The following is a 12,342-nucleotide window of genomic DNA, read 5'->3' as shown; positions in this document are numbered from 1 at the left end:
GTCCGGGCTCAGGCTGAGATTAAAAAAACCTAATAATATTTGAACTACATTTATCGTTAAGCATGAACATCAGCAGTCAGAGATATCGAGTTCACAATGACCTCTAAGTCATGCAGACACAGATGCTAATGCAAGAATGGCAGCGAGGTGGGAGCAGATAGACTTTGTGACCCATCTGCTAGAAATAGTTCTATTTCGATTGCTTTTAACACGGCTGTTTTCTTACAGAATCCCGCAGCTGCAGTGATTCTGTTTTAATTGAGGCTTACCATACACACTTCACAGGATATGACTTGTGACAGGCACCCCTGTGCTTTACTAAAAGTGCGTGCTTAACCCCGCCCCGCCCCGCCCCGCCCCGCCCAGCCGGGTAGAAAACAGAGATGGAGCCTACTCCACCTGACTAGTGAGGTCCAGAAGTTTCGTTCTCCAGATTCGGTACAGTGAGACTACCTGCCGGAGGTGTTTCAGAGCTATTTGAGGAGCAGGGATGCCCACGAGTTCCATCCTTACTTTGTGTTTCCTTTTAGTTATTAGCGATGCTGTTGGATGAGGCTTAGCCGTTTCATATGAAAGAAAAAGAATTTGCTCTTAGGGATCCGGGAGCAGCAGTACAATCGCGGTGTTTTTTATTTTAAATAGGACTCTTCACAGTGTTATTTTTGACCGGCGAACCTTCGGGTTCTTTTAAAGTTATATTTTTGTTTATATTCCTGGGTGAGCGGAAGGGAGAGGACGGGAGGAGCTTCCTGTGTGCCTGCCTGCAGGTGCACCAATGCTCAGCAGAGGGCACTGAATGCTGGGGAAACATGCTTGTGAGCTGCCTGAAGAGGAAATCAATCTTTCAGGTTAAAGGGCAGCAAGAGTTCTTAACTGCTGAACCATCCCTCCAGCCCCTTGTCCCTCTTTGATCTTTGCTCTGAGGGGGAGGAGAGAAGAATTGGGGGATTTGAAACCCTCTTCCTGAACTTTAAGCAACACATTGATACCTGCATGTATGGCACAACTGAAGCAACAGCAACATTTCCCTGTCCTGTGGGAATGGCCTCGCGGACTAGTAAGGCCACTTTCTTGCTCCTAGCACCTTGCATCTGATGCTTCGTTCTCAAGGTGAGTAGTACCTCCAGTTTTCAACATATACATGCTTGAAATGTCACTGGTCTGTGTGTGTGTGTGTGTGTGTGTGTGTGTGTGTGTGTGTGTGTGTGTACATACATAGATTAGAGATCAACTTTTCAGAGTGGGACAAATGTGAGGCCCAGGAATGAAACACAGGTCAGCAGCCCTGGCAGCAGAGCCCAGTGAGTCACCTCAGATACCTTTGTTTCAGGACTTTTGCTTAGTCTGTTGTTATCTACAGAACAGATAATTCTTGGCATAAGAAGCAGAAGTTTTTACTGTGCTTCTTGCCTTTTTTCCCCTTTCTTCCATTGGTACAATTTTCACTCTAATATTGAGAAGGGCGTCCATATTTTCCTTGAAGATCAGAGAGTATTTTTCCAGGCCCAATGTTTGATAATCTTATGGATATTCATGCCCCATACTATTTTGGGGAAACATGTGCGTTAGTGTGTCTCCTTGCCTGATTCGTTTGGTCTCCTCCATTCATTGGCTAAAAACTCTTAAAGCCCACCCACCACCAGTTGTGTACTACCTGCAGCAAGGTCACATCTCCTAAAGGTTCCCCAACCTCCCCTAAACATCACCACCAACTAGGGACACAAGTGTTCATATACATGAGCCTACGAGGGCCATTTCTCATTCAAACCATCCCAGTCCATCACTGAAAGGAAGTGAAGACAGGGAACCTTTAAAGCAGCTGATCACAATGCATGTACACATGAATGCTCAGTGTAATTCCTTCCCTCTCTGGCAGTTCAAAATGCCCTGCCCAACGAACAATGTCTCCTACAGTGGGAGGATTGTTTTCCCCTCTCTGATACACCCACATACCATCCATATCTAGATAATCCCTCATGGAAACTCCCTTTGCAAGTTGATTCTAGACTGTATTAAATTTCCAACCAAAATCAACCACGAGGAGGTGTTTTAAGTAATGGGTATGATGACTCTTGCTTTGTTCTTCTCTGCAGGAAAATCTCTTAAGACTCTCTTCTGGCTGTGGCCAGTTTCTGGAATCCCTGATTGGTTTAGTCAGAGCTCGTGGAAATCACTATTACTAATAGGCATGGGCAAGTACATGTTGTGTCATCTGGGACTCTAGCATTGGAATTCATGGGGCATCTTGTAACAGGAGGCCTGGACTGAGTACTGTAACTGAACTCTGAGGTTCTAACACGCTCCCAACAAGAGTAATGATGGAACTGTAGGGTTTAATCCAAATGCAAAATGCCCATGTGAGGAATACAGAAATTAATCCAGTCTTTTAGAAAACTGACATCAGCTTGAGTTTAAGTTGAGGAACAATTTGTGCAGGACCCAGAGGGCTTCCTGACTAAGTGCTGTCATCTGACTGTGCTATAGGAGATCATCATCTCAGTTCCTGTTCTTCCAGGTGGTTTGAAGAAGTCCGACTGTTTGAGAGAACCTTCTGGTTCCCTAATTCTGCCCCTACTTAAGGCTAAAGCCATGTTGCAATCTGAAACATGAGCTTGAGGTCACTGGATCCTGTTGTTGATTGGTCTTCCTGGCACATTGGTTAAATTTCTGCATGGCAATGAAGTTTGGCTGGTCCCCCACAAAGGAAAAGAGTCAGAGAATGTAGACAGGCTGACAGTTTGTCAGTGTCATCAGTTTGGAAAGTTGTCCTTGGCAGTGTTCTGAAGAAGTGTCCTTCCCAATCCTTGAACTGTTCTAACCTTTGCCTGAAGGCTAAACTCTAAAAGACAGGCCCCAACTAGGGGATTATCATGTTGACTGCCAAATCTTTCTCTGTATTCACAAGGCCCAGAAAATCTGGTGTGCTTTGTAAGCCCCTCCTGAATCTGCACGAAGTCTGAGTCCATTTCAGTCTTCTGGACAGAGACAAAGGAAGGAAAAGTATAATATGACTGCTAACTTGCTCAGCACCCTTTACCTACCCACCCTGCATCCCAACATGTCATGTGGAAAAGTCCTCATTTTTTATATTGAGAAGGGTTTTTTGTTTGTTTGATTAATTTTTGATTTTTCAGTGAAGTCATTTTCTTTGTGTCAATACCTTTTTCTCTACACTTACCAGGCTGTTGTAAGAAATAAACTGAGAAACATTTGATCTCTCCTCTTCCTCCACCAAGTGCTGACCCTCAGGCTGCACCACCAATAAATAGGGACCTGAAGAAAGGAATGGGAGTTGTGTTTATTTAAAAAAAGATTAGACAGAAGGAATACGTTTGGTGGATGTGTAGTCAGGTATGTGGAAGAGGGTGCCTCTGAGGGCCCATGTTGAGGCATCCCTTCCCTCTGAGAGGCATAGGGAAGGGAGTTGAAAGGGTAGTAGGGACAGAGAAAGGGAGAGAGAGAGAGAGAGAGAGAGAGAGAGAGAGAGAGAGAGAGAGAGAGAGAAGAGGAGTAGAGGCTGGCCATGAGCATGCAGAGAAAGAAGGGAGGGGAATGAGGAGAGAGGGGGGAAGGGGAGAGAGGACAGAAGGAGCAAGAAGGCAAGAACAAGAGAGAGAGGGGGAGGAGGAGGGGGCAAACAGTCCTTTTTATTGTGAGTCAGGCACACCTGGCTGTTGCCAGGTAACTTGGGGGCAGAGTTTAAACAAAATGCTGACAATGGGGACTGGGGTCAGTTGGACATAAAGGACTGTGGAGACTGCTGGAGACCAGAGTACTACCATCCTGCAGTTAGTGAGAGATAAAGCTGCAACATTTCCAGCACTTCTCCAACCGCAACTCAGCTCAGCGGTAGCTGTTTTTCAGAAACTTCTGCTTTCCTCAACAGAAGGAAGTGAAATAGAGATGTTACTTTCTGGGTGGTTTAGCAAAACCGCTCTCTGTATACCATGTGCAACCTCCACACAACGACTTCCACAATTGTGTCAAACCCATCAAGCTACTCAACACACACACCAACATACCACACACACACACACATACACTCTCGTGCACACACACACACACACACACACACACACACAGAGAGACACACACACTCACATTGAAAGCTATGACAAAAGGAATCAATCTCAAGAAAAATCAAACATGTTTTGCCATTGGGATGGTATTTGTTCAAATGCTGTCTGTTATGTAAGAGGTTGTGGGCCAAGGTTGGGGGAGGGACAGATGGGGAAATTCCAATGTGTGCAATTTTTGTGGAAAGGATGACCGTAGGAGTAATGCAGTCTCAGGATTTCATTGTGGGAACTCGGGAGTACTGAGGGTGGGAATGAAGCCAGAGAAAGAAAGTAGAATTACTTTTGACATTCTTCACAGGTTTGTTTAAGGGGCACCTCATTGAGAGTCTGCTCAGAGCACTTGCGTGTGGTTTGCAGAGAGCGATGGAGATCAACTTTGCCCATCCCTGATCAAAATGTAGAGAAACCTGCTAAGGTGTCTGGAGGACGGGGAATCAAACATAATTGAAGAAATACCTGGGGATTGGATGGGAGAGGGACTCATGAGTTCCCACCCCTCACTGCAGAGCTAATGGCAGTGGTGCCAGGAGGAGGAGGGTCAGTTTTCTTCAGAGATGCAGTTCTGAGGAAGATGGGGAACTGGGAGGGCATAGGAGACAGAAATAGGAGAGTTGGAGGGGAAGACTATGATCCAAATGCATTGTATCTAATATATGACATTTTCAAAGAATAAGTTTAAGTATATTTTTAGAAAACTATGCTGCTGCTGTAACAACCTGTGGTACAAATTCATGACACTGATACAGGCCTGAAGAGGCCCGTGGTTCTGACTTCATTGAAAAGGCAATTTTATTTTGCAGTTATGTTATCTCCTATGACAAAACAAAAAGTAGTAAATAATAATACCTTATAAAGAAATATGAATACAACTAGACATAACCAACGCCATCTTAATTGTCCTTGGTTATAGGACAACCCAATGTGGTTATAAAACCACCCTGGCTTAACGTTCCTGATACAGCTGCCAACCATTGAGCTGTTTGTTCTTGATTTCTGCTGAAGTGGGTTGGGTACTTTCCAGTAAAAACCGCCTAAACCCGTCCTTACTCATATTTGCCTAGCACGTAGCAGAGAAGCCTTCCTGTTTGCACACCATGCTGCTGGCTCATAGCCCTGTGATCAGACATATTTCCTCCTGTGGCAGCTGCTTCTTATTCACCAGAACTCCATGTTTCCTGAAACAGGCTTTCTCCATATTGTGGAAAACTTGCATGATTGAATCTTCCTACTTCTGAAGATGAAATGAGTAGTTCTTTGCACACAAAGTTTGGAGGGTGCTTCTCATTCTTCTCTTCTTCTCCTTTTTCTCATTTACCTGAGAAGAATTTTAAATGGGTCAAAGGAATGAGTGTCAGTCACCAAACTGACAAGTTGCCTTGAATACCTGTAACTTTGTTAGAATAATAAATTCTGGAGAAAACTAGTCTCAATGTTGCTTTTGTCTTCTTCTTTTTTTGGGGGGAGGATCAAATAATTTCCAAATAACATCTGCTGAGGTTTGAATATTAAATGTCTCCCAGAGGCCTATGTGCCTTGCTAGGCAGCTTGTGACATTGTTGATTGGGAAATAGCAGAAACTTAAAAATCTAAGGCTTGCTGGGAGTAAGTTAAGTCACTGGTGACTGTGCAAACCACAGTTCCCACCCTAAAGGGAATAAGAGGTAGATTATTGGGAAACTGTTTTGGGTGACCACAGCCCAGGAACACAGATTTAAGTTACTCCAAATTCCAAGTTCCAACATGGAAACAGTTCTGTAAAGTTTTATGCTTTGACAGAACAAAGGAAGCCGCCAATCAAGGTGAGTTTAAAATACACTAGTAGGAATATCAGAGAGGTAGGGAACATCAGTCTCTCCTAGAGGCCTCAGACACTGTTAGATGACATTATTAGCTCAGGGCGGCTAGTTGTCTGCTAAGCTAATGTATTCCAAAAGTCTTTTGCCTATTAGTCACAGGATGTGATAGTTCAACATAGACATGGTCTAGGAATTCAGACCTAAAGGAAGTCTGAGATGAGATAAATTACCCTATAGACAGGCAACATTCCCACCTCTTATCTGCCAACCTTGGCAGACATGGCTTCTCTTTAAGAATGCCCACTGACAGTGGTGGACAGTTCTGATCTGGCCTATAACCCCGCCCCCATCCTTGTGTGTAACTTTAACATGGACCCAGAAGCTATTGAGCCAGCTAGCCATAGTCTGAAACTTAGGCAACTCTTCTCCTCATAAGTTGGCCAATTCAGGTGCTTTGTTATATCATCAGAAAGTTGACACAATGTCCTTTACCAAGTAACTTTGGCCCATATTACCCTGGAACAGAATCCTCTGCATTTCTTCCTCATCTGTTTATTGTTCCTTTTGTAGACTTGACCTCTCTTGCACATCCTCCTCCACCTCCTCCTTTGTGCCAGAAAATTTCTCAGGCTTTTAATTCAATGGATCCATTAACTAGAATAATAATAACTTTCCATGCCCTTGTGTCACAGAGGCCTACTATCAGGAATTCAGATTGTTGTGTTTATAAAAAGATAAAGCAAGAAGGACTATGTTTTGGTGGATGTGTGGTAAAGTGTGGGAGAAAGGGGTGCCTCCACAGGCCCATGCTGAGGCATCCCCTCCCCCTGAGGTACCAGCCAGAGACCGGGCAGAGGGGCGAGAGGGAGAGCAAGAAGGCAAGAACAAAAGGGAAAGGAGGGGGCAATTAGCCCCTTTTATAGTGATTCAGGCATACCTGGCCATTGCCAGGTAACTGTGGGGCAGAGCTTAGAAAAAATGCTAACAGATGGATTTGTTTCCAAATACACTGTAAGAAACTCATTTAGATATGACCTGCCTTAGCTACAGAGTGAGTTCAAAGTCTATGTGAACAACTCTGTGAGAACCTTTCTCATAATGCATTCTGTAAAGAGGGTCAGAAATACAACTCTGAGATAGAGTGCTGATCCAGCACTCACAATGCTCTGGGTATGACACCTGTTGTGTTTTATAAAAAGATTGGAAAAGGCAGGGATATTTTTAGTGGAGGCGTGGTAAGGTGTGGGAGAAGGGGGTGCCTCTGAGGGGCCATGCTCAGGCATCCCTTCCCCCTCCGTAGTACCAGCCAGATGATGGTATAGTATAGAATAGAGTTTATTCAGGGCATGGGGAGGGGAGTTAAGAGAAAGGGAGAGAGAGAGAGAGAGAGAGAGAGAGAGAGAGAGAGAGAGAGAGAGAGCAAGCGCAGGCCAGACATGAGCACATGAAGAGAGAGGGGAGGGGAATGAGAAGAGAGGGGGAAGAGGGTAAGAAACAAGAGCAAAAGAGCAAGAGATTGAAAAGGGGTCTAGTAGCCCCTTTTATAGTGAGTCAGGCATACCTGGCTATTGCCAGGTAACTGTGGGGCAGAACCTAGACTAAATGCTAACATTCCCCAGTTTTGGTTTAATTAAAAAAGGAAAAATTAGAAAGAGGCAATGGTGGAGCAGGAATAGGGTCATCATGATCTTTAGCTACTTCCTGCTGACTTTGGGATGATGTGTCTCTGGTCATGATGTGACACTCATAAAGCTCTGGGTATTATACCAGGATCAATGAAATAGAAACCAATCTTAAACTTGGTTCTTTATTTCCGTGTAAGTCAAGGTCAGTATCATGCCAAAAGCCACAGCCAGGGACTTTCCATTTGTCATTTCTCAAGCACCCTGAGATGAGGTTGGTTGATATAAAAGTAAAATCCCTGAAGGCCAAGATGATCTACAAACAAGACTATAAGTTTTGTGAGCTTTAAAGCAAGAGAAACTTGATCTTTGTTTAGGCGCATTCTGCAAAGCAAGGCAAGGCCTGAGGTTCACATGAGGTTACAGGCAGTTTAGTTATGGCTCTTAGCCACGCTGCTGATCTCTGGCCTGGGCTTGTTTATCGCCTTGACTGTGTTTCATAAACATTTCTGGGAAACTCCTGGAGCAGTTGCCAGGCTCACAGAAATGGAATGCTGTGTGCACTCTTTGTTCAACTCACTCAGGAAATTAGGGTGGAGAATTCAGGACTCTAAGTAAAAGCATAATTCTATGTTATTTCCTTCTTTTATCATTTTTCAAATGAATAAACCATGAAAGGGGCATGAAGTCAAAGGTTATGTTGATTTTCTGATACTGTTTTACCAATACCTAACAGTTTCCTTGTCACACAATAGCTAGCTGTCCAGCCAAGTTCCGGTGGAATGACTGAGTGCTTCCTCACTGAGGCCTGCCCTACTAGCCAGCTAACGTCAGAACACCCAGGACCACTCTATACATGTAGACTGTACATAATTGTAGCTTTTCCTCCAAGGATTCCAGCTGAGCATCAACTGAAAGTTAGTTCAACCCCTAAAGAGGAAAAGATCAGATAGACAACCCTTGTCCTTCTCATTCACCATGAGAGAGCCCAGCTAGTAGATTAATAAACAAGAAGAGCCCCTTCTCCATTTCTGGCGATTTTGAACCGATAAGATCTTCAACTCCCTCCTGTAAGAATGGCCTGGAGAGAGTGCAGCTAAGAGGTTTTGTTAAATTTCTTTTTGCTTTTAACTGAAAAGTCAGCAACTCATTCTAAAGAACTCTCAAAAGCTGTTTCTTTGTGAAGTATTTCAATGCTTAAAATAAATAAAAGGCAAAAAAATCAGAGAGAACACGAGTTACTGGAGAAAGATGAGTAAAGACCTTCTTGTACCTTAGGCCGCAGAATCCAGGAGTTCAAGAGAGAGTAGGTGAAGTGAAAGGGGCTTGACTAGAACAAAGACTTGGTTACTAATGACATTTTACGTATTCATTAAGTAGATAGACATATCCTGCTAATGTGGGATGTTGATAATAGAGGAAATTGGCTGTGGGTATATGTATACATTAAGCCCTCCTCGAAATGCTATTGTGACTTGGCACTGATCTGAAACAGAAGGGGAATGACGTGTTACAGTAAAGAAAAATACAGGCAAGGGCTGTTCAAAGAGGAGAGACTCTATCTCCGAACTCTAATGTGTTTCTCTATCTGCAGCTTCAGATCATGGGGCCAACAGACAATTTTTTAAAGATTTATTTATTTATCTTATGTATATGAGTACACTGTAGCTGTCTTCAGACACACCAGAAGAGGACATCATATCCTATTACAGATGGTTGTGAGCCACCATGTGGTTGTGGGGAATTGAACTCAGGACCTCTGGAAGAGCAGTCAGTGCTCTTAACTGCTGAGCCATCTCTCCAGTCCCAGAAGTGTATATTCTAAAGGATGTCATACCCTTAAATGGAAATGAATGAGTTTCCCAGGCTCTGGTGTAACCTACAGTTACCCTGAGTTGTTACCCTGAGAAAATCTCCTTTTAAAGATTCAAAGTTTTAACCCAATTGCATGTCTGGAATTTAAACTGTCATTTTGGCTCTGTAAATCACAGATTACAGCCCTCCCTCAACACTGACTGGCCTCGTAGCTTTTCCTTGAAGTTCTTGTGGACCCCCTCGTTGACCCAAGAATGATATCCTATTCTGTATCTATGCAAAATCAGAATCACATGTCTGCTCTCATGCTCTACCATCAGCACAGACTGTCCTTGGATCAGCTCGGACGAGGACTGCGTGTAAGTGGCAAACAAAATGAACTGTCACAAGTCCAGTTTGTCAAGTGAGTACTTTGTGTCTCTTATTAATTGGTATTTAGTTTTTGAAGTTAACGATCAAGCCACAGATGTGCTGTACCTTCCCCAGCAAAGAGAGCGAAGTCCTAGACTAATGTTGACTTTCCTTTTTGATCCCATATCCTATGACATAAAATTAATAATATGTGAAACACAAAAGTAAAATCAATACATCCTATGTTGCATGATAAAAAAAGAGAAAACAAAAGAAAGATATTTACTCATTATACATTACTTGTGTTCACAGACTGTATATACAATACCAAGTCTGTTTACTCGACATGTGGTCATGGCTACTATTGACAACCGCCCTGTTTTACAACCTGATTCAGCACCACCTGCTCTCCAAGTGTTTTCCAGGCTTTCAGCACCATACTGAAGCCAGCTGGGTTACCTGGACTGGGTGTTGCCTATTTCTCTACCTCTCCAGCATTCAGACTCCCATTCATGTTGGAAAACCCAACTGATACTGAGTCAGCCAATACAATAAATCCCCTTTTCAGACTCTTTTCCCATTCTAGGCCATGTCAAGCTGAGTTGAGCTTAGTTGTGATGATCCCCTTTATATTATATATTCTATCAGTTCTGTTTCTCTAGAGGACCTTGCCTAATGCAAGTACTTAGTGCTACAGACATCTTGGTTGTTGAAATAAGGATATGCTTCTCTTCTGACACGAAGCATGCAATGGAAGAAGAAGAATCATTTGGCTACTGTCTTTGAAAGCTGAGAAAACCAAGATGAGAAAATCAGGACCCTCATTTTTTTTTCTTTTCTCTTTTTCGGAGCTGGGGACCGAACCCAGGGCCTTGAGCTAAATCCACTGAGCTAAATCCCCAACCCCCAGGACCCTCATATTAACTTTGTCTTTATAAAAGACAGTACATAAATAATCTAATGAGAATCAATAACCACTATACTTGTCTAGTATGTACAAAGCTCTAGATTCAATACCTAGCATTTATATATGGGATGGGGGAGGAAGAAAGGAGAAAATATTGACTTTGTATTTATAGAAGCCAGTGACACCAGGCTTGGCTTGCAGTCAACCTTTCTCATGCTGAGTTCAGTCTCATCCACTCCACTGATACATGGCCACCTACACTTCAGACGATTCCAAATGAAGGCATGATATTTTTTTACTGTCTTGTGTTTGACTTGACCTTCTGTAGCAGGCTTGTATAGCACTGAATACTTAATTCTAGGTGCCAGTGTGTAAGCCCCAGTGTGTAAGGAAAAAAGAAAATATTGACTTTGTACCACACCAATCTCTGGAAAGGATTCTTGGAAATTATGGAAAAATTAATTATCTTAACCATATTTTACATGAGATAATCTTACAGAAAATATTCCACAGCAAACCCCACCTAAATCCATTACCAAAACCAAAATTGTATTGCTTAACAGGTAATGAAAGTGCCTGTGTAGTCAATTATGATACCACTCAAGATTGAGCTTGTTGGAGCATGTTGCAGATTCCCTCCCCTAAGCTACACATTACTACTTGTTTGGTTTCACTTGTATCTTGCAGACACCTTGAAAATTAACAGAGTGTTACTAATGATGTTGAATACATTCTCATACATCTGTCACCCATTTGCACGTCTTTTGAATAGACATTTACTCAAGTCCTCTACCTATCTAATAATTTGGTTACCTATCCCTTGCCACCTCATAAGGGTGTGAAGAATTGTGATGATTTGTCTCAATGGCTCACTTGACTGGATCAATAGAACTGTCGAAACACACTAGTGTTTGTGTGAGTGTTTCAACATCTGAGTGCTCTTTGGGACAACAGTAACAGGGCCAAAGGAATACACCTTCAATATGTTCATAAATTCTACCAAGTGGCTGCATGGAAAAGCAAAAATAAAGAAACAGCTACACCTAAAAGCTTCTTCTTTATGAATAAGTACATCTACTGCTTTTCTGGTGGTGGTGGTGGTGGTGATGGTGTTGGTGGTGGTGGTAGTGGTAGAGGTAGTGGTAATGGTAGTTGTGTTGTGGTAGTGGTGGTTGTATGGTGGTGGTGGTGGTGGTGGTGGTGGTGGTGGTGGTGGTGGTGGTGATGGTGGTGATGGTGATGGTGGTGGTGGTGATGGTGATGGTGGTGATGGTGGTGATGGTGGTGGTGGTGTTGGTGGTGGTGGTGGTTCAGTTCTGTGTCTTTTGAGGACCTTGCCTAATGCAAGTACTTAGTGTTACAGGCACCTTGGTTGTTGAAATAAGAATATGCTTCTCTTCTGACATGAATCTTCTTCTGCAATAGAAGAAGAATCATTTGACTACGGGACATTTCTTTGAAAGCTGAAGAAAACAAGATGAGAAAATCAGGACCCTAATATTAACTTTGTCTTTATAAAAGGCAGTACATATATAATCTAATGAGAATAAATAACTACTACAGGGAGATGGATGAGGTCATACTCAGAAAGAAAAGTTCATCCGTAGAATCTTGAAGGAAAGAAAAGACTAAAGCATGAACTCTGGAAGGGTACTGTCAGGGAAGCATATGGCATTTGGTGGTAGGGTATAAGGAAGGTTCATCAGTCTCCAATGGCAACAAGAGACACCTCTTCACACAGCTGGCTGGTCTTGGTTTTCACTGGAGAAAAA

The 12,342-nt window shown here is 43.0% G+C and overlaps 1 long non-coding RNA gene across 1 annotated transcript; it reads left to right on the top strand.

Annotated features, from left to right (window-relative positions):
* Nucleotides 1–972: 972 nt before the first annotated feature.
* Nucleotides 973–5,502, top strand: LOC100909928 (uncharacterized). Its single transcript, XR_353567.4, has 2 exons — nucleotides 973–1,110; nucleotides 2,094–5,502. It is a non-coding gene; the product is annotated as an uncharacterized LOC100909928 (long non-coding RNA).
* Nucleotides 5,503–12,342: the final 6,840 nt, after the last annotated feature.

Source organism: Rattus norvegicus, chromosome 4 (genome assembly GCF_036323735.1).
Source record: "Rattus norvegicus strain BN/NHsdMcwi chromosome 4, GRCr8, whole genome shotgun sequence".
Taxonomy (NCBI): domain Eukaryota; kingdom Metazoa; phylum Chordata; class Mammalia; order Rodentia; family Muridae; genus Rattus; species Rattus norvegicus.
The sequence above is the reverse complement of the archived record's forward strand: the minus strand, read 5'-3'. Positions and strand labels throughout refer to the sequence as shown.